This window comes from Eucyclogobius newberryi, unplaced genomic scaffold (genome assembly GCF_026437365.1).
Source record: "Eucyclogobius newberryi isolate DKJ021-1_F unplaced genomic scaffold, fEucNew1.0.hap1 SCAF_7, whole genome shotgun sequence".
Lineage (NCBI taxonomy): Eukaryota > Metazoa > Chordata > Actinopteri > Gobiiformes > Gobiidae > Eucyclogobius > Eucyclogobius newberryi.
The window spans coordinates 41,321,692-41,343,085 of record NW_027316389.1 but is presented as its reverse complement, the minus strand read 5'-3'; the positions used below and the strand labels follow the sequence as shown (position 1 = coordinate 41,343,085).

At 54.5% G+C, this 21,394-nt stretch overlaps 18 non-coding genes across 18 annotated transcripts; all 18 read right to left on the bottom strand.

Moving 5' to 3' along the window:
• Window positions 1-257: 257 nt before the first annotated feature.
• On the bottom strand, window positions 258-376 carry LOC140350016 (5S ribosomal RNA). The gene has a single exon (XR_011924920.1). It is a non-coding gene; the product is annotated as a 5S ribosomal RNA (ribosomal RNA).
• A 165-nt stretch (window positions 377-541) lies between these two features.
• Window positions 542-660, bottom strand: LOC140349962 (5S ribosomal RNA). Its single transcript, XR_011924868.1, has one exon. It is a non-coding gene; the product is annotated as a 5S ribosomal RNA (ribosomal RNA).
• Window positions 661-822: 162 nt separating this feature from the next.
• On the bottom strand, window positions 823-941 carry LOC140350091 (5S ribosomal RNA). Its single transcript, XR_011924992.1, has one exon. It is a non-coding gene; the product is annotated as a 5S ribosomal RNA (ribosomal RNA).
• A 161-nt stretch (window positions 942-1,102) lies between these two features.
• Window positions 1,103-1,221, bottom strand: LOC140350079 (5S ribosomal RNA). Its single transcript, XR_011924981.1, has one exon. It is a non-coding gene; the product is annotated as a 5S ribosomal RNA (ribosomal RNA).
• Window positions 1,222-1,387: 166 nt separating this feature from the next.
• Window positions 1,388-1,506, bottom strand: LOC140349663 (5S ribosomal RNA). Its single transcript, XR_011924585.1, has one exon. It is a non-coding gene; the product is annotated as a 5S ribosomal RNA (ribosomal RNA).
• A 160-nt stretch (window positions 1,507-1,666) lies between these two features.
• On the bottom strand, window positions 1,667-1,785 carry LOC140349916 (5S ribosomal RNA). The gene has a single exon (XR_011924824.1). It is a non-coding gene; the product is annotated as a 5S ribosomal RNA (ribosomal RNA).
• A 156-nt stretch (window positions 1,786-1,941) lies between these two features.
• LOC140349986 (5S ribosomal RNA) lies at window positions 1,942-2,060 on the bottom strand. The gene has a single exon (XR_011924891.1). It is a non-coding gene; the product is annotated as a 5S ribosomal RNA (ribosomal RNA).
• A 161-nt stretch (window positions 2,061-2,221) lies between these two features.
• Window positions 2,222-2,340, bottom strand: LOC140350073 (5S ribosomal RNA). The gene has a single exon (XR_011924975.1). It is a non-coding gene; the product is annotated as a 5S ribosomal RNA (ribosomal RNA).
• Window positions 2,341-2,500: 160 nt separating this feature from the next.
• LOC140350067 (5S ribosomal RNA) lies at window positions 2,501-2,619 on the bottom strand. Its single transcript, XR_011924969.1, has one exon. It is a non-coding gene; the product is annotated as a 5S ribosomal RNA (ribosomal RNA).
• A 161-nt stretch (window positions 2,620-2,780) lies between these two features.
• Window positions 2,781-2,899, bottom strand: LOC140349955 (5S ribosomal RNA). Its single transcript, XR_011924861.1, has one exon. It is a non-coding gene; the product is annotated as a 5S ribosomal RNA (ribosomal RNA).
• A 6,622-nt stretch (window positions 2,900-9,521) lies between these two features.
• LOC140350020 (5S ribosomal RNA) lies at window positions 9,522-9,640 on the bottom strand. Its single transcript, XR_011924924.1, has one exon. It is a non-coding gene; the product is annotated as a 5S ribosomal RNA (ribosomal RNA).
• A 166-nt stretch (window positions 9,641-9,806) lies between these two features.
• LOC140349651 (5S ribosomal RNA) lies at window positions 9,807-9,925 on the bottom strand. The gene has a single exon (XR_011924575.1). It is a non-coding gene; the product is annotated as a 5S ribosomal RNA (ribosomal RNA).
• Window positions 9,926-10,091: 166 nt separating this feature from the next.
• On the bottom strand, window positions 10,092-10,210 carry LOC140349639 (5S ribosomal RNA). Its single transcript, XR_011924564.1, has one exon. It is a non-coding gene; the product is annotated as a 5S ribosomal RNA (ribosomal RNA).
• Window positions 10,211-10,371: 161 nt separating this feature from the next.
• On the bottom strand, window positions 10,372-10,490 carry LOC140349957 (5S ribosomal RNA). The gene has a single exon (XR_011924863.1). It is a non-coding gene; the product is annotated as a 5S ribosomal RNA (ribosomal RNA).
• A 166-nt stretch (window positions 10,491-10,656) lies between these two features.
• On the bottom strand, window positions 10,657-10,775 carry LOC140349628 (5S ribosomal RNA). The gene has a single exon (XR_011924553.1). It is a non-coding gene; the product is annotated as a 5S ribosomal RNA (ribosomal RNA).
• A 161-nt stretch (window positions 10,776-10,936) lies between these two features.
• Window positions 10,937-11,055, bottom strand: LOC140349953 (5S ribosomal RNA). Its single transcript, XR_011924859.1, has one exon. It is a non-coding gene; the product is annotated as a 5S ribosomal RNA (ribosomal RNA).
• Window positions 11,056-11,212: 157 nt separating this feature from the next.
• Window positions 11,213-11,331, bottom strand: LOC140350320 (5S ribosomal RNA). Its single transcript, XR_011925181.1, has one exon. It is a non-coding gene; the product is annotated as a 5S ribosomal RNA (ribosomal RNA).
• A 155-nt stretch (window positions 11,332-11,486) lies between these two features.
• LOC140349622 (5S ribosomal RNA) lies at window positions 11,487-11,605 on the bottom strand. Its single transcript, XR_011924547.1, has one exon. It is a non-coding gene; the product is annotated as a 5S ribosomal RNA (ribosomal RNA).
• Between the last annotated feature and the right edge of the window lie 9,789 nt (window positions 11,606-21,394).

The window sequence follows — 21,394 nt, the reverse complement described above, 5'->3', positions numbered from 1 at the left end:
CCGTCGCTGCTGTTCCCTTTGTTCCCATGGAGTACCAGTCTTAGACCGCTACTGTTCCTGATCATGGAGGAATAGTCTTAGACTGCCGAGGCTGTTGCTATTCCCTTTGTTCCCATGAAGGACCAGTATTTGTGCTGTTGCTGTTCCTGATCATGGAGGAACAGTCTTAGGCTGCCGAGGCTGTTGCTATCCCCTTTGTTCCCATGGAAAGGACAAGTCTTAGGCTCTACTGTTCCTGTGTGTAATGGGGGTAGTTTTGCTCACAGCACCTGGTATTTCAAGGAGGTCTCCCATCCAAGTACTAACCAGGCCCAGCCCAGCTTAGCTTCCGAGATCAGACGAGATCGGGCGGGTCCAGGGTGGTATGGCCGTGAGCGAAATGTTCCAGGTCAAAACTCGTATAAATGGCTTTTTTTGCATCAAACACTGTCTTTTCGTGAATAGTACCTTCACGCCACTTGCTCGGTCAAAATTGGGATATCTCAATGAAAAACTTCTTTTTTTTTTTTTTTTTTTTTTGACAGGTGAAAAAGTGTGAAAATGCTCACAGTACCTGGTATTCCCAGGCGGTCTCCCATCCAAGTACTAAACAGGCCCAACCCTGCTTGGCTTCCGAGATCAGACGAGATCGGGCGGGTCCAGGGTGGTATGGCCGTGAGCGAAATGTTCCAGGTCAAAACTCGTATAAATGGCTTTTTTTGCATCAAACACTGTCTTTACGTGAAGAGTACCTTCACGCCACTTGCTCGGTCAAAATTGGGATATCTCAATGAAAAAAATCTTTTTTTTTTTTTTTTTTTGACAGGTGAAAAAGTGTGAAAAAGCTCACAGCACCTGGTATTCCCAGGCGGTCTCCCATCCAAGTACTAAACAGGCCCAACCCTGCTTGGCTTCCGAGATCAGACGAGATCGGGCGGGTCCAGGGTGGTATGGCCGTGAGCGAAATGTTCCAGGTCAAAACTCGTATAAATGGCTTTTTTTGCATCAAACACTGTCTTTTCGTGAAGAGTACCTTCACGCCACTTGCTCGGTCAAAATTGGGATATCTCAATGAAAAACTTATTTATTTTTTTTTTTTTTGACAGGTGAAAAAGTGTGAAAAAGCTCACAGCACCTGGTATTCCCAGGCGGTCTCCCATCCAAGTACTAAACAGGCCCAACCCTGCTTGGCTTCCGAGATCAGACGAGATCGGGCGGGTCCAGGGTGGTATGGCCGTGAGCGAAACGTTCCATGTCAAAACTCGTATAAATGGCTTTTTTTGCATCAAACACTGTCTTTTCGTGAAGAGTACCTTCACGCCACTTGCTCGGTCAAAATTGGGATATCTCAATGAAAAAAATCTTTTTTTTTTTTTTTTTTTTTTTGACAGGTGAAAAAGTGTGAAAATGCTCACAGCACCTGGTATTCCCAGGCGGTCTCCCATCCAAGTACTAAACAGGCCCAACCCTGCTTGGCTTCCGAGATCAGACGAGATCGGGCGGGTCCAGGGTGGTATGGCCGTGAGCGAAATGTTCCAGGTCAAAACTCGTATAAATGGCTTTTTTTGCATCAAACACTGTCTTTACGTGAAGAGTACCTTCACGCCACTTGCTCGGTCAAAATTGGGATATCTCAATGAAAAAAATCTTTTTTTTTTTTTTTTTGACAGGTGAAAAAGTGTGAAAATGCTCACAGCACCTGGTATTCCCAGGCGGTCTCCCATCCAAGTACTAACCAGGCCCAACCCTGCTTGGCTTCCGAGATCAGACGAGATCGGGCTGGTCCAGGGTGGTATGGCCGTGAGCGAAATGTTCCAGGTCAAAACGGCCTTTTTTATATCAAACACTGTCTTTTCGTGAAGAGTACCTTCACGCCACTTTCTCGGTCAAAAGTGGGATATCTCAATGAAAAACTTCTTCTTTTTTTTTTTTCTTTTTTTGACAGGTGAAAAAGTGTGAAAATGCTCACAGCACCTGGTATTCCCAGGCGGTCGCCCATCCAAGTACTAACCAGGCCCAACCCTGCTTGGCTTCCGAGATCAGACGAGATCGGGCGGGTCCAGGGTGGTATGGCCGTGAGCGAAATGTTCCATGTCAAAACTCGTATAAATGGCTTTTTTTGCATCAAACACTGTCTTTTCGTGAAGAGTACCTTCACGCCACTTGCTCGGTCAAAATTGGGATATCTCAATGAAAAACTTCTTTTTTTTTTTTTTTTTTGACAGGTGAAAAAGTGTGAAAAAGCTCACAGCACCTGGTATTCCCAGGCGGTCTCCCATCCAAGTACTAACCAGGCCCAACCCTGCTTGGCTTCCGAGATCAGACGAGATCGGGCGGGTCCAGGGTGGTATGGCCGTGAGCGAAATGTTCCAGGTCAAAACTCGTATAAATGGCTTTTTTTGCATCAAACACTGTCTTTTCGTGAAGAGTACCTTCACGCCACTTGCTCGGTCAAAATTGGGATATCTCAATGAAAAAAATCTTTTTTTTTTTTTTTTTGACAGGTGAAAAAGTGTGAAAAAGCTCACAGCACCTGGTATTCCCAGGCGGTCTCCCATCCAAGTACTAAACAGGCCCAACCCTGCTTGGCTTCCGAGATCAGACGAGATCGGGCGGGTCCAGGGTGGTATGGCCGTGAGCGAAATGTTCCAGGTCAAAACTCGTATAAATGGCTTTTTTTGCATCAAACACTGTCTTTTCGTGAAGAGTACCTTCACGCCACTTGCTCGGTCAAAATTGGGATATCTCAATGAAAAACTTATTTTTTTTTTTTTTTTTTGACAGGTGAAAAAGTGTGAAAAAGCTCACAGCACCTGGTATTCCCAGGCGGTCTCCCATCCAAGTACTAAACAGGCCCAACCCTGCTTGGCTTCCGAGATCAGACGAGATCGGGCGGGTCCAGGGTGGTACGGCCGTGAGCGAAATGTTCCAGGTCAAAACTCGTATAAATGGCTTTTTTTGCATCAAACACTGTCTTTACGTGAAGAGTACCTTCACGCCACTTGCTCGGTCAAAATTGGGATATCTCAATGAAAAAAATCTTTTTTTTTTTTTTTTTGACAGGTGAAAAAGTGTGAAAAAGCTCACAGCACCTGGTATTCCCAGGCGGTCTCCCATCCAAGTACTAAACAGGCCCAACCCTGCTTGGCTTCCGAGATCAGACGAGATCGGGCGGGTCTTTTTTTTTTTTTTTTTTTTTTTTTATCTTTTATTATCAAAAACATCTTAAAACAAGTATTTACATATATTTACATGAATGTACAGACATACATGACACACAAGGGCAAGGGAATGGGATACACAAGGGCAAGGGGAGACGAGACAAAAAAAAATTACAGAAAATCAAACACACAATCATTCTCCAAACATTCTTCAGTGATGGGGGGTGATGCCGTGGTTGGGGGGGGTGATGCCGGGGTCAGAAGAGGATGTCCAGGTTTCCAGAGGGTGTGAGGTGGATCAGGGTGTTGTGGGGGACGAGGTGGGTGATGAACCGGTGCTCTGCTGCCATGTGGAGGTGTCGGAGGTGTGCGGCCAAGAGTCCTTTGAAGATGGGCCAGGGTGCTGCTGTTTTATTGTCACGGAGATGGATGTTCCTGTTGAGATATAATGTGTACCGGGCTATGGAGAGGGTTAGTCGGGCGAGATGGGTGTTGGCTCCAGAGCGACTCTGTCCGGGACCAAAGAGGAGGAGCCAGGGCTCCTGGTCGTCCCCTCCTAGGGCCGCCGGCGGTGGGAGCCTCCAGGACAGCCTCCGAGCGAGGAGGTCCTGCAGTCGGGACCAGAACGGGCGGACGGCCGGGCAGGTGTACAGCATGTGCTCCAGGGTCTCGGGGGGTCCGTGGCACACGGGGCAGTCCGCAGCGTAGCTGTCGGGAAGAAATGCGTGCAGTGCTGCGGATGTAAAGACGATCCTGTGTCTAAATCTGAAGTCAAAATGACCTACGTTATGTGGGGTGTACCAATTAAAGATGTTGGCCCAGATGGTTGCGATGGTGCGTGCGGGGAATGTTAATGACCATTTGTGTTCCGAGGCGGGACGCCCGAGCACTCTCGGCAACAACAACTGATACAGGATGCGGGTGGGTAGGTCTGTGAAAATCCTAAACCTCCCCGTGCTAACAAATACATTAAAATTCAACTTACCTGTCGTGCTCCCCATTTGGCCCAAAGTGCTTCCCCAATGCCTGACCAGATTCCTGTTAAAAATACTTACCATACCACTAATATACTTTTTCCTAAACACTTTACCTGCTAACCTAAAACACTTCCCTATGTAATCTACACTAAAATTACCTTTCACGTCAAATACCTTACCTACATATTCCAGCCCAGCCTCCTCCATCGCCCCACTGATCATGCACTCGCGCTTCCCGGGGGGAGCGGAGAGCAAGTCAGGGTTATGACGGAGGGGCATGTGCGCGAGACCCTCACCGCTGTCTGGAACCGCCACAGTCAGGGGCCTGAAAGTCCTCCACGCCTCCAAGAGTTCCCTCTCGAAGGGGGGGAGGCCTTCCAGGACCGAAACAGGGGGCAACAAACACAAATTATAAACACCAAACTTACCTAGACTATTAACAAACTCACCTATATAATCCTTCCATGGAGCATCTACCTCAACGTCTAGAAATTTCCGAATTGTTTTCAGCCTGAAGGCCTTCTTCCTTAACTCTAAATCTGCTAACTTTAAACCTCCCTGATCGTACTCACCTATCATAACCTTATGTGCAATAAAGCCCCTCTCACGATTCCACAAAAAGTGGTTTATCACTAACCTTAATTTGTTAGCATAGACCCCCGGCAGGCCGTACACGGAGAGTGCATGGTTCAACATGGACATGCACAAAGAATTTACAACTAAGACTTTACCTTTTAATGTCAGATTACGACGTCTCCAAAAATTCAAGCGCGCTGTAATTTTCTCGCACAAAGGCGACCAAAGTGCAGTACGACACGCCTCCTCGTCTCTGCCCAGGGGGACGCCGAGGACCTTGTAGGAGTCCCCGGCCTCCCGGAGCTGGACAGGGAGAGGAACAGGCGTGACGCTGCCGCAAAATTTAACCGTGGTTTTATCGAAATTGATTTTGGCCCCTGAAGCGAGGCCGTAAACATTGAGCACGTGGAGAGAGGCGTTCAGGCTCTCCACGTCTCGGAGGATCAGATTCGTGTCATCTGCGTACTGAAAAATTTTGACTTCCCTACCCGCAGGCGTGGTCAGTCCCCTCACCGCCGCGTCCGCCCTCAACATGGCCGCCAAAGGCTCAGCGGCGATGCTGTAGAGGAGCGACGAGAGGGGACAGCCCTGCCTGACTGATCTTTTTAAGGGGAAAGAGTCAGTTAGAAACCCGTTGACTTTGACCTTACTGACCGCAAAGGAATAGATGAGCTGTAGCCAATTAACAAACCGTTCGCCGAAACCTAACTTACCTAATACAGTCCAGAGGAACGAATGCTCAACTCTGTCGAACGCCTTGTTAAAGTCTACACTAACGTGAATACCACCAGTCGCGTGCATCTGCCGAAGGAGATATCTCAGAGACAAAACTGTGTCTGAGATGTCCCTCCCGGGGACGCTGTAGGCCTGCGAGGGGTGTATGACGGATCCAATCACACGCTTTAACCTACCTGCTAATACCTTTGCTAAAATTTTATAGTCTACGTTCAAAAGGCTAATGGGCCTGTAGTTGGCGAGGCTGCTCCTGTCGCCCTTCTTAAAAAGCAGAGTGACGACACTCATCGCAAAACCATCGCCAACTCTACTCTCACTCTCAAAATCCTGATATAATAGGAGTAGGATCGGAGCTAACCTGGAAGCGAAACGCTTGAAAAACTCACAGGTTAGTCCGTCCTCTCCGGGGCTTTTCCCTGTATTTAAACTCTTGACTGCAGCCTCTATCTCCATGAGAGACAGAGGCGCGTCGCACAGCTCCCTATCCTCCCTGCTCAGTGTGCGCTCCAGAGCACCTACAGCCTGGTCTAAAGCCTGCTCTGCCACTCCGTCTGAACTAAAAAGCCTACTATAGAAATCCTGCGCTGTCTCTAAAACCTCACTTACCTCGGAAACAATCTTACCTGTCTTATCTATCAACTTATCTATGTGCATCTTTCCCTGTGTAGCCTTCTCACAGCCGAAGAAGAACGCTGTCGAGCGTTCTCCTTCGACTGTGTGTCTGGCTTTTGCCCTCAAAATTGCACCCTGACACCTACTTACCTCCAGCTGCTCCAGCTCAGCGCGCACCACCAGGTACTCTGGATCCACAGGGCCAGTGGTGGAAGCTGCGCCCTGGTCCAGGACCTGCAGGCGCTGGCGGAGAGCGGTCTCCCTCCTGGTCGACAGCCACGCCTTGTGTTTGCTGTAATTGACACAGAGCTTTTTAATGCGTGTTTTTGCCGTCGGCCACCAATCGACCACGCTGTCGATCAGCTCCAGCTCCATGTCAAATACATCAAACAAAAAGTCCATTTTCCTACAAAAAGTTTCATCACCGAGGATGGAGCTGTTTAGGACCCACAGTCCTCCATTCCTCGGTGATGAAACTAACCCAAAATAAATATCTAAAGTGGAGTGATCACTCAAGCCTGACCACTTGTAGGAAGCACCACTGACTCTCTGTGCCAGGTCTGAGGAGGCAAAACAGAGGTCAATGCGGGACTGCTTCAGGACGCCCTGGACGACCTGCCGCCTGGAGAAATCCTTCAGGAAGGGGTGGACGAACCGCCACACCTCCGTCAGGTTCCTGCTGGCGGCTTCTTCCAACAGGGCTGTCCTGGCAGTGCTGTTTTTAAAAGAGTTGTTAATGCCGATGTCTGTCTTGCAAAGTGTTGTATTAAAGTCACCGATTATGATTGCATTGTCGTTCGCAAAGCGAAATATTTTTTTGAAGAATTGCCTCCTCAGACCATCATCGTTCGGGGCGTAGATGTTAATTAGTCTGAACTTCACTGTGTCCGTGAAGTCCAGGACCAGGAAGGAGCCCTCTGGGTCGGCGTGTACCAGGGTGGGTTGGCCTAAGACACCAGGCCTCACCACCGTGGCCACACCGCGCGAGCACGCCGTGCCCAGGGCCCAAAATACAGAGCCTACTCCCATGCTCCGCACTTGTTGCGCGTGGCTGACATCCCAGTGCGTTTCTTGGATGCAGAGCACGTCCCACTTGGAAAAGTGTAACGCGCTCTGCATCCGCACTGGGCTCCGCAGGCCGCCTGCGTTCCAAGAGGACAAGGAGAACGCCATTAAGAGGAGACCTTGGAGGATGTAACCCATCTTTTATTTAGACTTCTTTTTGGCGCCCGTCGCATCCGACTGCCACACTCTTTTTCTGACTTCACGGGTGGAGAAATCCATGAAGTCATCATTAAAAACAGTCTCGAGCTCACCTCGTGGGGCAGAGCTGCGTGTGGAGGATGGTGGGTTGATGGAGCTTTCTGCTGGCGCTTTTGAGGTGGTTGGAACGGAGGAGGCAGAGCCGCTCTCAGCAGCAGCGCCCTCTCCGTCTCCTGCCACCTGCTTCCTGCGTCTTGCCCCTTTCTTTTCCTTTTTCTCCACCTGTCCCCTCTTACCACCGTCCGACTGGAGCTTGGGATCATCACCCAGCCCTGTGGTGATGTCCCCCCCTTTGGAGGTAAGATGCGGGGCCTGTCCCGCACCCATCCTCCTCCCGGGTTCAGCCTCTTCCTCCACGGGCTTAGGAGTTGGACCCTCACGAGTCCCCTCCCTCTGGTCAGGAGGAGCAGTTTGTCCTGCTCCCACCTTCCCAGACGCCAGCGCTGAGCCGAGCACCATCTCCAGTGCGACGGGCGCCTCCTCGTCTGAGGAGGCAGAGGAGCAAGAGGAGCCAGACACCTCTGGCTCCCCTGACTCCTCCACAGCCTCCTCCTCCAAAAACTCCTCTACTTCGGAGAGAGCAGTTGCGGGCACGTTCTGGGCCACGTCACTGCTCTCTCCTCCAATGGCGTCCTCCCTGTCCTCCCCTCTGTCCTCCCCTCTGTCCTCCTCTCTGTCACCCGCACCACACGGACATAAGTGGCGGAACATGCGGCACTCTCTGCACTTCGGGGCCCGCTGCGCGACGCACTCGCGCGCGTAATGCCCCTGGCTCCCGCAGTTGCGGCACAGAAAGTCAGGGCACTCCCTCAGAATATGGCCAGGCTGGAGACACCCCCTACACACCCGCACCTGCCTGTCGTGTATTACCCTGAAGTACTCGGGGCCCCCCGCGGTGTCAAACCTGACAGAATACGGTAAGGACTGCACCGTGTCCGTGAACCTTACCCGTACAAACCTGGTGCCGTCCGCCACGTTCGTCCCCGGCCACATTCTCCTCCTCACCTCGGAGACCGCAGAGACCCCCCAGGCGTAGAGCTTGGCCAGGATCTCCTCGTCCTCGATATAAGCCGGCAGCCCCATGAAGGACACGACCAGCTCATCCACCGAGATGTCACGGGCGTGAACCCTGACTCCTCCAATGCAGTACCCGTCCAGGAGCCGCTCCTTCGCTTTAGTGGTACTGACGGTTACTTCATATTTGTCCTTCGAGATGAGTCTGCACGCTACTATGGAGCCGCACACCTCCTGAGTCGATTTCAAAAAAGCTAGTGGCGTGATTTGTGCTCCCTCCGTCAACTCCAACACCACAGTGAGTTCTTTCATAAATTTCATTCTTCTTTCTTCGTTCTTTCTATTATTTACAGATTCATTCAGACTTTTCCTTGCCTTTGTCGTGTCCATTCCAGTGTCCGATGCCGTGTTGTCCGTCCTTTGAGCCATGCTCACAAAAAACAAAAAATCCACCTCCCAGTAAGTTTACTGGGAGGGGAACAAACAAAAGAACTGAAAAAAGTAAATGAAAATGACCAAAATAACGATTAAAAACTCAAAAAAAAAAAAAACTCCCAAACCTCCAGCTCCAGACCATGCAGCACACCACAAATTGCACGCACCTGCACTGATCATTAAAGTATAGACTTCCCTGCCCTCCGGCGAGGGGAAGCCCCCGTTTCAAGACTGCTGCTGCTCCCTTTTTTCCCATGAAGGACGAGACTTAGACTGCAATTGTTCCTTGAACATGGAGGAATAGTCTTATACTGCCGAGGCTGTCGCTATTCCCTTTCCCCATGGAGGACCAGTATTGCGCTGTTGCTTTTCCTTTCTCATGGAAGAACAGTCTGACACAGCCCAGTTCTCACCTGGAGTTACCAGTTCTCGCCATATACAACCAGGGAGGACCAGTTTTACGTGCTGCTGTTCCTTGCATCATGGAGGGATAGTCTTAGACTGCCAGACCGTCGCTGCTGTTCCCTTTGTTCCCATGGAGTACCAGTCTTAGACCGCTACTGTTCCTGATCATGGAGGAATAGTCTTAGACTGCCGAGGCTGTTGCTATTCCCTTTGTTCCCATGGAGGACCAGTATTTGTGCTGTTGCTGTTCCTGATCATGGAGGAACAGTCTTAGGCTGCCGAGGCTGTTGCTATCCCCTTTGTTCCCATGGAAAGGACGAGTCTTAGGCTCTACTGTTCCTGTGTGTAATGGGGGTAGTTTTTTTGCTCACAGCACCTGGTATTTCAAGGAGGTCTCCCATCCAAGTACTAACCAGGCCCAGCCCTGCTTAGCTTCCGAGATCAGACGAGATCGGGCTGGTCCAGGGTGGTATGGCCGTGAGCGAAACGTTCCATGTCAAAACTCGTATAAATGGCTTTTTTTGCATCAAACACTGTCTTTTCGTGAAGAGTACCTTCACGCCACTTGCTCGGTCAAAATTGGGATATCTCAATGAAAAAAATCTTTTTTTTTTTTTTTTTTTTTTTGACAGGTGAAAAAGTGTGAAAATGCTCACAGCACCTGGTATTCCCAGGCGGTCTCCCATCCAAGTACTAAACAGGCCCAACCCTGCTTGGCTTCCGAGATCAGACGAGATCGGGCGGGTCCAGGGTGGTATGGCCGTGAGCGAAATGTTCCAGGTCAAAACTCGTATAAATGGCTTTTTTTGCATCAAACACTGTCTTTTCGTGAAGAGTACCTTCACGCCACTTGCTCGGTCAAAATTGGGATATCTCAATGAAAAAAATCTTTTTTTTTTTTCTTTTTTTTTTGACAGGTGAAAAAGTGTGAAAATGCTCACAGCACCTGGTATTCCCAGGCGGTCTCCCATCCAAGTACTAAACAGGCCCAACCCTGCTTGGCTTCCGAGATCAGACGAGATCGGGCGGGTCCAGGGTGGTATGGCCGTGAGCGAAATGTTCCATGTCAAAACTCGTATAAATGGCTTTTTTTGCATCAAACACTGTCTTTTCGTGAAGAGTACCTTCACGCCACTTGCTCGGTCAAAATTGGGATATCTCAATGAAAAACTTCTTTTTTTTTTTTTTTTTTGACAGGTGAAAAAGTGTGAAAAAGCTCACAGCACCTGGTATTCCCAGGCGGTCTCCCATCCAAGTACTAACCAGGCCCAACCCTGCTTGGCTTCCGAGATCAGACGAGATCGGGCGGGTCCAGGGTGGTATGGCCGTGAGCGAAATGTTCCAGGTCAAAACTCGTATAAATGGCTTTTTTTGCATCAAACACTGTCTTTTCGTGAATAGTACCTTCACGCCACTTGCTCGGTCAAAATTGGGATATCTCAATGAAAATTTTTTTTTTTTTTTTTTTTTTTTTTTTGACAGGTGAAAAAGTGTGAAAATGCTCACAGCACCTGGTATTCCCAGGCGGTCTCCCATCCAAGTACTAAACAGGCCCAACCCTGCTTGGCTTCCGAGATCAGACGAGATCGGGCGGGTCCAGGGTGGTATGGCCGTGAGCGAAATGTTCCATGTCAAAACTCGTATAAATGGCTTTTTTTGCATCAAACACTGTCTTTTCGTGAAGAGTACCTTCACGCCACTTGCTCGGTCAAAATTGGGATATCTCAATGAAAAACTTCTTTTTTTTTTTTTTTTTTGACAGGTGAAAAAGTGTGAAAAAGCTCACAGCACCTGGTATTCCCAGGCGGTCTCCCATCCAAGTACTAAACAGGCCCAACCCTGCTTGGCTTCCGAGATCAGACGAGATCGGGCGGGTCCAGGGTGGTGTGGCCGTGAGCGAAATGTTCCAGGTCAAAACTCGTATAAATGGCTTTTTTGAATCAAACACTGTCTTTTTGTGAAGAGTACCTTCACGCCACTTGCTCGGTCAAAATTGGGATATCTCAATGAAAAAAATATTTTTTTTTTTTTTTGACAGGTGAAAAAGTGTGAAAATGCTCACAGCACCTGGTATTCCCAGGCGGTCTCCCATCCAAGTACTAAACAGGCCCAACCCTGCTTGGCTTCCGAGATCAGACGAGATCGGGCGGGTCCAGGGTGGTATGGCCGTGAGCGAAATGTTCCAGGTCAAAACTCGTATAAATGGCTTTTTTTGCATCAAACACTGTCTTTTCGTGAAGAGTACCTTCACGCCACTTGCTCGGTCAAAATTGGGATATCTCAATGAAAAACTTATTTTTTTTTTTTGACAGGTGAAAAAGTGTGAAAAAGCTCACAGCACCTGGTATTCCCAGGCGGTCTCCCATCCAAGTACTAACCAGGCCCAACCCTGCTTGGCTTCCGAGATCAGACGAGATCGGGCGGGTCCAGGGTGGTATGGCCGTGAGCGAAATGTTCCAGGTCAAAACTCGTATAAATGGCTTTTTTTGCATCAAACACTGTCTTTTCGTGAATAGTACCTTCACGCCACTTGCTCGGTCAAAATTGGGATATCTCAATGAAAAACTTCTTTTTTTTTTTTTTTTTTTTTTGACAGGTGAAAAAGTGTGAAAATGCTCACAGTACCTGGTATTCCCAGGCGGTCTCCCATCCAAGTACTAAACAGGCCCAACCCTGCTTGGCTTCCGAGATCAGACGAGATCGGGCGGGTCTTTTTTTAATTTTTTTTATCTTTTATTATCAAAAACATCTTAACCCTTTAAGCGCCAAAGTCGCAGAAATGCAACTTTACCGTACAAGGAAATTAATGAAATAATAGTAGAAAATGAATCACTTCAGTCATTGGTCGGTTCGGTGCAACTTCCCTTTATTAGCCAGGTATGATCCAGGGCAGATCCGGTAAGGAAAAAAATGGCTGGAGGAAGTACACGTGGCATGCAATTTACAGCAGATTCTGACTCTGAAGGGTATTATCTCCCCGAGAGTGACGATGGATTTCCAAGTGGAGATGAAGGGACTTCGAAACAACGGACAGGTGCAAAGGACAGACGGAGGCGAGGAACCAGTGGAACCAGTGGCTGCAGTAAAACTTGCCCGGTGGATGAGAGCTGGGACATGCTGAGAGAGGTCGAGGTATTTGAGGTATGGATCAAACCTTTTGAAGACCCAGTTGGCTACACAGGAGAGATGGATCTGACGGATGCTAATCCATTTGATATTCTGTCACTCTTTCTGACCGATCAGTTTTGGACTTTCATTACTGATGAGACAAATAGATATGCACATCAGTGTATGGCACCTATGATTCTGAAGCCACATTCAAGATTTCTTGAGTGGTATGATGTATCAGTCACCGAAATGAAAGCTTTCTTCGCTTTGCATCTCTCCATGGGCCTTGTTGAGAAACCTGAAATCGAGGATTACTGGGGAACATTTTGGCTTACACAAACGCCTGGATTTGGAAATGTAATGTCAAGAAACAGATTTGAAATCATTCTTTCGTTCTTTCATTTTGTCAACAATAATGATTATGTGAGAACAGGCGAGCCCGGGCACGATAAACTGTTCAAAGTCCGCCCAATAATAGATTTGATTATTCCCAAATTTGCAGCAGTTTACAGTCCAATCAAGGAGCTTTCTTTAGATGAAATGACAATAGCTTTCAAGGGGAGATCTTCACTAAAATGTTACTCTCCGAATAAACCTGACAAATATGGCTATAGAGTGTATGCCCTGAGTGAAAGCTGTTCAGGGTATGTTTTGCGCTGGTCAATGCACACTGGACAGTACAAAAATAATGCAAGCAACATCAGTGCAACACACGCAGTTGTCCGTGAGTTGGTTTCTCCCTTTACGGGCAAAGGACACGAGATTTACATGGACAGTTACTATACCTCGCCTGTAATTGCAAATGAATTAGCAGATTTGGAAACTGGACTGTGTGGGACGGTAAGGATTACCAGGTTGGGGATGCCAAAATGCCTTGGTAAAAGTGTCTTACAGCTGAAAAAAGGAGATGACCCAGTTTTTTGCAGAAAGGGAAAACTCCTGGCTTGTGCTTGGCACGATACTAAACGTCTCACCATGTTGTCCACAGTCCATGGAAATGATTGTGTTCAGAGGAGGATCCGATCCAAGACAGATGACACTGGCTTCCGTGACATCAAAAGACCTGTATGTGTCGACCAGTACAACGCCTACATGGGTGGAGTGGACACTGCTGACCAGAGGATGAAGACATACCTCTTTCCACACAGGTCCCGGAAATGGTATCATCGCATATTCAATGCCATTATAAGCATAAGTATTGTCAACTCACACATCATATACACCAAATCCACTCCAGGCCCACACAAACCTTTAAAGGTTTACATTCAGAACATTATTGATGCATTACTGGCTGATCACTCCAAAAAACAAGAAAGGCGCTCAAGACCGGAGGGTGAAATGCCACAGAGACTCACAGAGCGTCATTGGCTTTGTCAAGCAGAGGGACGTCCAGACTGCGCCGTGTGCTCTGACCGCTCTCGTACCAAAGGCAGGCGGCAAACAAAGTACAGGTGCCGTCAGTGTGGCGTTGGCCTCTGTGCGGTTCCATGCAACGAGAGATACCATACGCTAAAAAACTTTAAATGCTGTCATTTGGATATGTAAAAGTGCAGGGTACCTTGACCCTGGATGGACATCTTTTCTGTGATGGCACTCTCCTTTCTTCACTGCTTTCTCCACAACCTGCCTGGCACCAATGATGGATGTATAAGTTGGAAAAATAAAAAAAATGAAAAAAAAATACAGAATAAATACCGTGTTTGTCATCATTTGGTCAGAACTTGTAATCAGGGCCCGAGTTTGAAGATGTGAGCAAAAGGGGTGAAAATGGGTTAAAATGTGAAAAAACACCAAAATGAGCAAAATGAAATAATCCCCCATCATCAGTGCACAGTTTGCCCCCAGAAAAGCACTCCCCTGGGGCCTGGAGGTGATCTGACCACCAGAATATAGTACCATATACCCCTGCTGGTCTTAGAAAAAAAACCGAGCTTCCAGCCAATAGTACACTATACCCGAGGGACTCTGTCGTTTTTCGGCAATAGTACACTATACCCGAGGGACTCTGTCGTTTTTCGGCAATAGTACACTATACCCGAGGGACTCTGTCGTTTTTCGGCAATAGTACACTATACCCGAGGGACTCTGTCGTTTTTCGGCAATAGTACACTATACCCGAGGGACTCTGTCGTTTTTCGGCAATAGTACACTATACCCGAGGGACTCTGTAGTTTTTCCGGGCCGTAGTATGAAGTTGTGAGCAAAATGGGTGAAAATGGGTTAAAATGTGAAAAAACACCAAAATGAGCAAAATGAAATAATCCCCCATCATCAGTGCACTGTTTGACCCCAGAAAAGCACTCCCCTGGGGCCTGGAGGTGATCTGACCATCAGAGTATAGCACCCTATGCCCCTGAGGGACTTAGAGTAAAAACCAAAATAGTACACTATTCCCGAAAAGACTCTGTCATTTTTCGGCAATAGTACACTATGCCCATCGACTCTGTCGTTTTCCCGGGCCGTAGTATGAAGTTGTGAGCAAAAGGGGTGAAAATGGGTTAAAATGTGAAAAAACACCAAAATGAGCAAAATGAAATAATCCCCCATCATCAGTGCACTGTTTGACCCCAGAAAAGCACTCCCCTGGGGCCTGGAGGTGATCTGACCATCAGAGTATAGCACCATATGCCCCTGAGGGACTTAGAGTAAAAACCGAAATAGTACACTATACCCGAAAAATTTCAAAGTGTGGTTAAGAGTACCAAGGGCACGGGCTTCCAGGCGGCTGCCCCTAAGGGGTTTAGCCCGCGAGGGGGTGCTTAAGGGTGGGTCCCCGGGTTCGGAGGGAGAGCCTGGTCCCCGGTGGTCATCCCCGGAGTCCCGGAGCCCAGCACCCGGGGAAGAGTGTGCCCGGGTCGGGGCTGAGTCTGGTGGAGTGGGGGGGTGGCCCTGGAGGTGCTCCAGGGGCTCCAGGGGTTCCAGGGGGTGCTCAGTGGAGGCCATGCCCAGCCAGAGTGTCCCTTCCCCGGGGTGAGTCTGGGGAGAGTGGGGGGTGGCTCTGGGGGTGCTCCGGGGGCTCCAGGGGGTGCTCGGCGGAGGCCATGCCCAGCCAGAGTGTCCCTTCCCCGGGGTGAGTCTGGAGGAGTGGGGGGTGGCTCTGGAGGTGCTCCGGGGGCTCCAGGGGGTGCTCGGCGGAGGCCATGCCCAGCCAGAGTGGCCCTTCCCCGGGCAGAGTCTGGGGAGAGTGGGGGGTGGCTCTGGAGGTGCTCCCGGGGCTCCAGGGGTTCCAGGGGGTGCTCAGTGGAGGCCATGCCCAGCCAGAGTGTCCCTTCCCCGGGGTGAGTCTGGGGAGAGTGGGGGGTGGCTCTGGGGGTGCTCCGGGGGCTCCAGGGGGTGCTCGGCGGAGGCCATGCCCAGCCAGAGTGTCCCTTCCCCGGGGTGAGTCTGGAGGAGTGGGGGGTGGCTCTGGAGGTGCTCCGGGGGCTCCAGGGGGTGCTTGGTGGAGACCATGCCCAGCCAGAGTGGCCCTTCCCCGGGGTGAGTCTGGGGAGAGTGGGGGGTGGCTCTGGAGGAGCTCCGGGGGTTCCAGGGGGTGCTCGGCGGAGGCCATGCCCAGCCAGAGTGGCCCTTCCCCGGGCATAGTCTGGGGAGAGTGGGGGGTGGCTCTGGAGGTGCTCCGGGGGCTCCAGGGGGTGCTCAGTGGAGGCCATGCCCAGCCAGAGTGTCCCTTCCCCGGGCAGAGTCTGGAGGAGTGGGGGGTGGCTCTGGAGGTGCTCCGGGGGCTCCAGGGGTTCCAGGGGGTGCTCAGCGGAGGCCATGCCCAGCCAGAGTGGCCCTTCCCCGGGGTGAGTCTGGGGAGAGTGGGGGGTGGCTCTGGAGGTGCTCCGGGGGCTCCAGGGGGTGCTCAGTGGAGGCCATGCCCAGCCAGAGTGGCCCTTCCCCGGGCAGAGTCTGGAGGAGTGGGGGGTGGCTCTGGAGGTGCTCCGGGGGCTCCAGGGGTTCCAGGGGGTGCTCAGCGGAGGCCATGCCCAGCCAGAGTGGCCCTTCCCCGAGCAGAATCTGGGGAGAGTGGGGGGTGGCTCTGGAGGTGCTCCGGGGGCTCCAGGGGGTGCTCAGTGGAGGCCATGCCCAGCCAGAGTGGCCCTTCCCCGGGGTGAGTCTGGAGGAGTGGGGGGTGGCTCTGGAGGAGCTCCAGGGGTTCCAGGGGGTGCTCGGCGGAGGCCATGCCCAGCCAGAGTGGCCCTTCCCCGGGCATAGTCTGGGGAGAGTGGGGGGTGGCTCTGGAGATGCTCCGGGGGCTCCAGGGGGTGCTCAGCGGGGGCCATGCCCGGCCGGAGGTGCCCGGAGCTCTCCAAGGTGGCTCCAGGGGCCGGGAGCTGTCCATGGTGGCTCCAGGGGCCCGGAGCTCTCCGAGGTGGCTCCAGGCGGTGCTCAGCGGAGGCCATGCCCGGCCGGAGTTGCCCTTCCCCGGGGTGAGTCTGGGGAGAGTGGGGGGTGGCTGTGGAGGTGCTCCGGGGGCTCCAGGGGGTGCTCAGTGGGGGCCATGCCCAGCCAGAGTGTCCCTTCCCCGGGGTGAGTCTGGAGGAGTGGGGGATGGCTCTGGAGGTGCTCCGGGGGCTCTAGGGGTTCCAGGGGGTGCTCAGCGGAGGCCATGCCCGGCCAGAGTGGCCCTTCCCCGGGCAGAGTCTGGGGAGAGTGGGGGGTGGCTCTGGAGCTGCTCCGGGGGCTTCAGGGGTTCCAGGGGGTGGTCAGCGGAGGCCATGCCCAGCCAGAGTGGACCTTCCCCGGGGTGAGTCTGGAGGAGTGGGGGGTGGCCCTGGAGGGGCTCCAGGGGTTCCAGGGGGTGCTCGGCGGAGGCCATGCCCAGCCAGAGTGTCCCTTCCCCGGGGTGAGTCTGGAGGAGTGGGGGGTGGCTCTGGAGGTGCTCCGGGGGCTCCAGGGGGTGCTTGGTGGAGGCCATGCCCAGCCAGAGTGGCCCTTCCCCGGGCAGAGTCTGGGGAGAGTGGGGGGTGGCTCTGGGGGTGCTCCGGGGGCTCCAGGGGGTGCTCGGCGGAGGCCATGCCCAGCCAGAGTGTCCCTTCCCCGGGGTGAGTCTGGAGGAGTGGGGGGTGGCCCTGGAGGGGCTCCGGGGGTTCCAGGGGGTGCTCGGCGGAGGCCATGCCCGGCCAGAGTGTCCCTTCCCCGGGCAGAGTCTGGGGAGAGTGGGGGGTGGCTCTGGAGGGCCTCCGGGGGTTCCAGGGGGTGGTAGGCGGAGGCCATTTCCGGCCAGAGTGTCCCTTCCCCGGGCAGAGTCTGGGGAGAGTGGGGGGTGGCTCTGGAGCTGCTCCGGGGGCTCCAGGGGTTCCAGGGGGTGCTCGGCGGAGGCCATGCCCGGCCAGAGTGTCCCTTCCCCGGGCAGAGTCTGGGGAGAGTGGGGGGTGGCTCTGGAGGGCCTCCGGGGGCTCCAGGGGTTCCAGGGGGTGCTCGGCGGAGGCCATGCCCAGCCAGAGTGTCCCTTCCCCGGGGTGAGTCTGGAGGAGTGGGGGGTGGCTCTGGAGGGTCTCCGGGGGCTCCAGGGGCTCCAGGGGGTGCTCAGCGGAGGCCATGCTCAGCCAGAGTGGCCCTTCCCCGGCCTCATATGCGGCAGAGTGCAGGGTGAGCAAAATGGGTGAAAATGGGTTAAAATGTGAAAAAACACCAAAATGAGCAAAATGAAATAATCCCACATCATCAGTGCACTGTTTGACCCCAGAAAAGCACTCCCCTGGGGCCTGGAGGTGATCTGACCATCAGAGTATAGCACCATATGCCCCTGAGGGACTTAGAGTAAAAACCGAAATAGTACACTATTCCCGAAAAGACTCTGTCATTTTTCGGCAATAGTACACTATGCCCATCGACTCTGTCGTTTTCCCGGGCCGTAGTATGAAGTTGTGAGCAAAAGGGGTGAAAATGGGTTAAAATGTGAAAAAACACCAAAATGAGCAAAATGAAATAATCCCCCATCATCAGTGCACTGTTTGACCCCAGAAAAGCACTCCCCTGGGGCCTGGAGGTGATCTGACCATCAGAGTATAGCACCATATGCCCCTGAGGGACTTAGAGTAAAAACCGAAATAGTACACTATACCCGAAAAATTTCAAAGTGTGGTTAAGAGTACCAAGGGCACGGGCTTCCAGGCGGCTGCCCCTAAGGGGTTTATACCGCGAGGGGGTGCTTAAGGGTGGGTCCCCGGGTTCGGAGGGAGAGCCTGGTCCCCGGTGGTCATCCCCGGAGTCCCGGAGCCCAGGACCCGGGGAAGAGTGTGCCCGGGTCGGGGCTGAGTCTGGTGGAGTGGGGGGGTGGCCCTGGAGGTGCTCCAGGGGCTCCAGGGGTTCCAGGGGGTGCTCAGTGGAGGCCATGCCCAGCCAGAGTGTCCCTTCCCCGGGGTGAGTCTGGGGAGAGTGGGGGGTGGCTCTGGGGGTGCTCCGGGGGCTCCAGGGGGTGCTCGGCGGAGGCCATGCCCAGCCAGAGTGTCCCTTCCCCGGGGTGAGTCTGGAGGAGTGGGGGGTGGCTCTGGAGGTGCTCCGGGGGCTCCAGGGGGTGCTCGGCGGAGGCCATGCCCAGCCAGAGTGGCCCTTCCCCGGGCAGAGTCTGGGGAGAGTGGGGGGTGGCTCTGGAGGTGCTCCCGGGGCTCCAGGGGTTCCAGGGGGTGCTCAGTGGAGGCCATGCCCAGCCAGAGTGTCCCTTCCCCGGGGTGAGTCTGGGGAGAGTGGGGGGTGGCTCTGGGGGTGCTCCGGGGGCTCCAGGGGGTGCTCGGCGGAGGCCATGCCCAGCCAGAGTGTCCCTTCCCCGGGGTGAGTCTGGAGGAGTGGGGGGTGGCTCTGGAGGTGCTCCGGGGGCTCCAGGGGGTGCTTGGTGGAGACCATGCCCAGCCAGAGTGGCCCTTCCCCGGGGTGAGTCTGGGGAGAGTGGGGGGTGGCTCTGGAGGAGCTCCGGGGGTTCCAGGGGGTGCTCGGCGGAGGCCATGCCCAGCCAGAGTGGCCCTTCCCCGGGCATAGTCTGGGGAGAGTGGGGGGTGGCTCTGGAGGTGCTCCGGGGGCTCCAGGGGGTGCTCAGTGGAGGCCATGCCCAGCCAGAGTGGCCCTTCCCCGGGGTGAGTCTGGAGGAGTGGGGGGTGGCTCTGGAGGGGCTCCAGGGGTTCCAGGGGGTGCTCGGCGGAGGCCATGCCCAGCCAGAGTGGCCCTTCCCCGGGCATAGTCTGGGGAGAGTGGGGGGTGGCTCTGGAGGTGCTCCGGGGGCTCCAGGGGGTGCTCAGTGGAGGCCATGCCCAGCCAGAGTGGCCCTTCCCCGGGCATAGTCTGGGGAGAGTGGGGGGTGGCTCTGGAGGTGCTCCGGGGGCTCCAGGGGGTGCTCAGTGGAGGCCATGCCCAGCCAGAGTGTCCCTTCCCCGGGCAGAGTCTGGAGGAGTGGGGGGTGGCTCTGGAGGTGCTCCGGGGGCTCCAGGGGTTCCAGGGGGTGCTCAGCGGAGGCCATGCCCAGCCAGAGTGGCCCTTCCCCGGGGTGAGTCTGGGGAGAGTGGGGGGTGGCTCTGGAGGTGCTCCGGGGGCTCCAGGGGGTGCTCAGTGGAGGCCATGCCCAGCCAGAGTGGCCCTTCCCCGGGCAGAGTCTGGAGGAGTGGGGGGTGGCTCTGGAGGTGCTCCGGGGGCTCCAGGGGGTGCTCGGCGGAGGCCATGCCCAGCCAGAGTGGCCCTTCCCCGGGCATAGTCTGGGGAGAGTGGGGGGTGGCTCTGGAGGTGCTCCGGGGGCTCCAGGGGGTGCTCAGTGGAGGCCATGCCCAGCCAGAGTGGCCCTTCCCCGGGCAGAGTCTGGAGGAGTGGGGGGTGGCTCTGGAGGTGCTCCGGGGGCTCCAGGGGTTCCAGGGGGTGCTCAGTGGGGGCCATGCCCAGCCAGAGTGGCCCTTCCCCGGGCAAAGTCTGGTCGTGTGCGGGGTGGATGATCCCTGCTCCGCCTCACGTGAGTTCGAGACCGGCTGGGTGCCCTTTTATCCATGAGGCACTGCACTGCCTCCGGCAGCCGAGTTCGGGGCCCGGTGAGGGCTCCAGGCTCCAGGGGCTCCGACCCGGAGCCTCCGACCCGCAGAAGGTGCTCCCTGGCCGGGCAAAGTCTGGCCGTGTGCGTGGTGGATGATCCCTGCTCCGCCTCACGCGAGTTCGAGACCGGCTGGGTGCCCTTTTATCCATGAGGCACTGCACTGCCTCCGGCAGCCGAGTTCGGGGCCCGGTGAGGGCTCCAGGCTCCAGGGGCTCCGACCCGGAGCCTCCGACCCGCAGAAGGTGCTCCCTGGCCGGGCAAAGTCTGGCCGTGTGCGGGGTGGATGATCCCTGCTCCGCCTCACGCGAGTTCGAGACCGGCTGGGTGCCCTTTTATCCATGAGGCACTGCACTGCCTCCGGCAGCCGAGTTCTTGGCCCGGTGAGGGCTCCAGGCTCCAGGGGCTCCGACCCGGAGCCTCCGACCCGCAGAAGGTGCTCCCTGGCCGGGCAAAGTCTGGCCGTGTGCGGGGTGGATGATCCCTGCTCCGCCTCACGCGAGTTCGAGACCGGCTGGGTGCCCTTTTATCCATGAGGCACTGCACTGCCTCCGGCAGCCGAGTTCGGGGCCCGGTGAGGGCTCCAGGCTCCAGGGGCTCCGACCCGGAGCCTCCGACCCGCAGAAGGTGCTCCCTGGCCGGGCAAAGTCTGGCCGTGTGCGGGGTGGATGATCCATGCTCCGCCTCACGCGAGTTCGAGACCGGCTGGGTGCCCTTTTATCCATGAGGCACTGCACTTCCTCCGGCAGCCGAGTTCGGGGCCCGGTGAGGGCTCCAGGCTCCAGGGGCTCCGACCCGGAGCCTCCGACCCGCAGAAGGTGCTCCCTGGTCGGGCAAAGTCTGGCCGTGTGCGGGGTGGATGATCCCTGCTCCGCCTCACGCGAGTTCGAGACCGGCTGGGTGCCCTTTTATCCATGAGGCACTGCACTGCCTCCGGCAGCCGAGTTCGGGGCCCGGTGAGGACTCCAGGCTCCAGGGGCTCCGACCCGGAGCCTCCGACCCGCAGAAGGTGCTCCCTGGCCGGGCAAAGTCTGGCCGTGTGCGGGGTGGATGATCCCTGCTCCGCCTCACGCGAGTTCGAGACCGGCTGGGTGCCCTTTTATCCATGAGGCACTGCACTGCCTCCGGCAGCCGAGTTC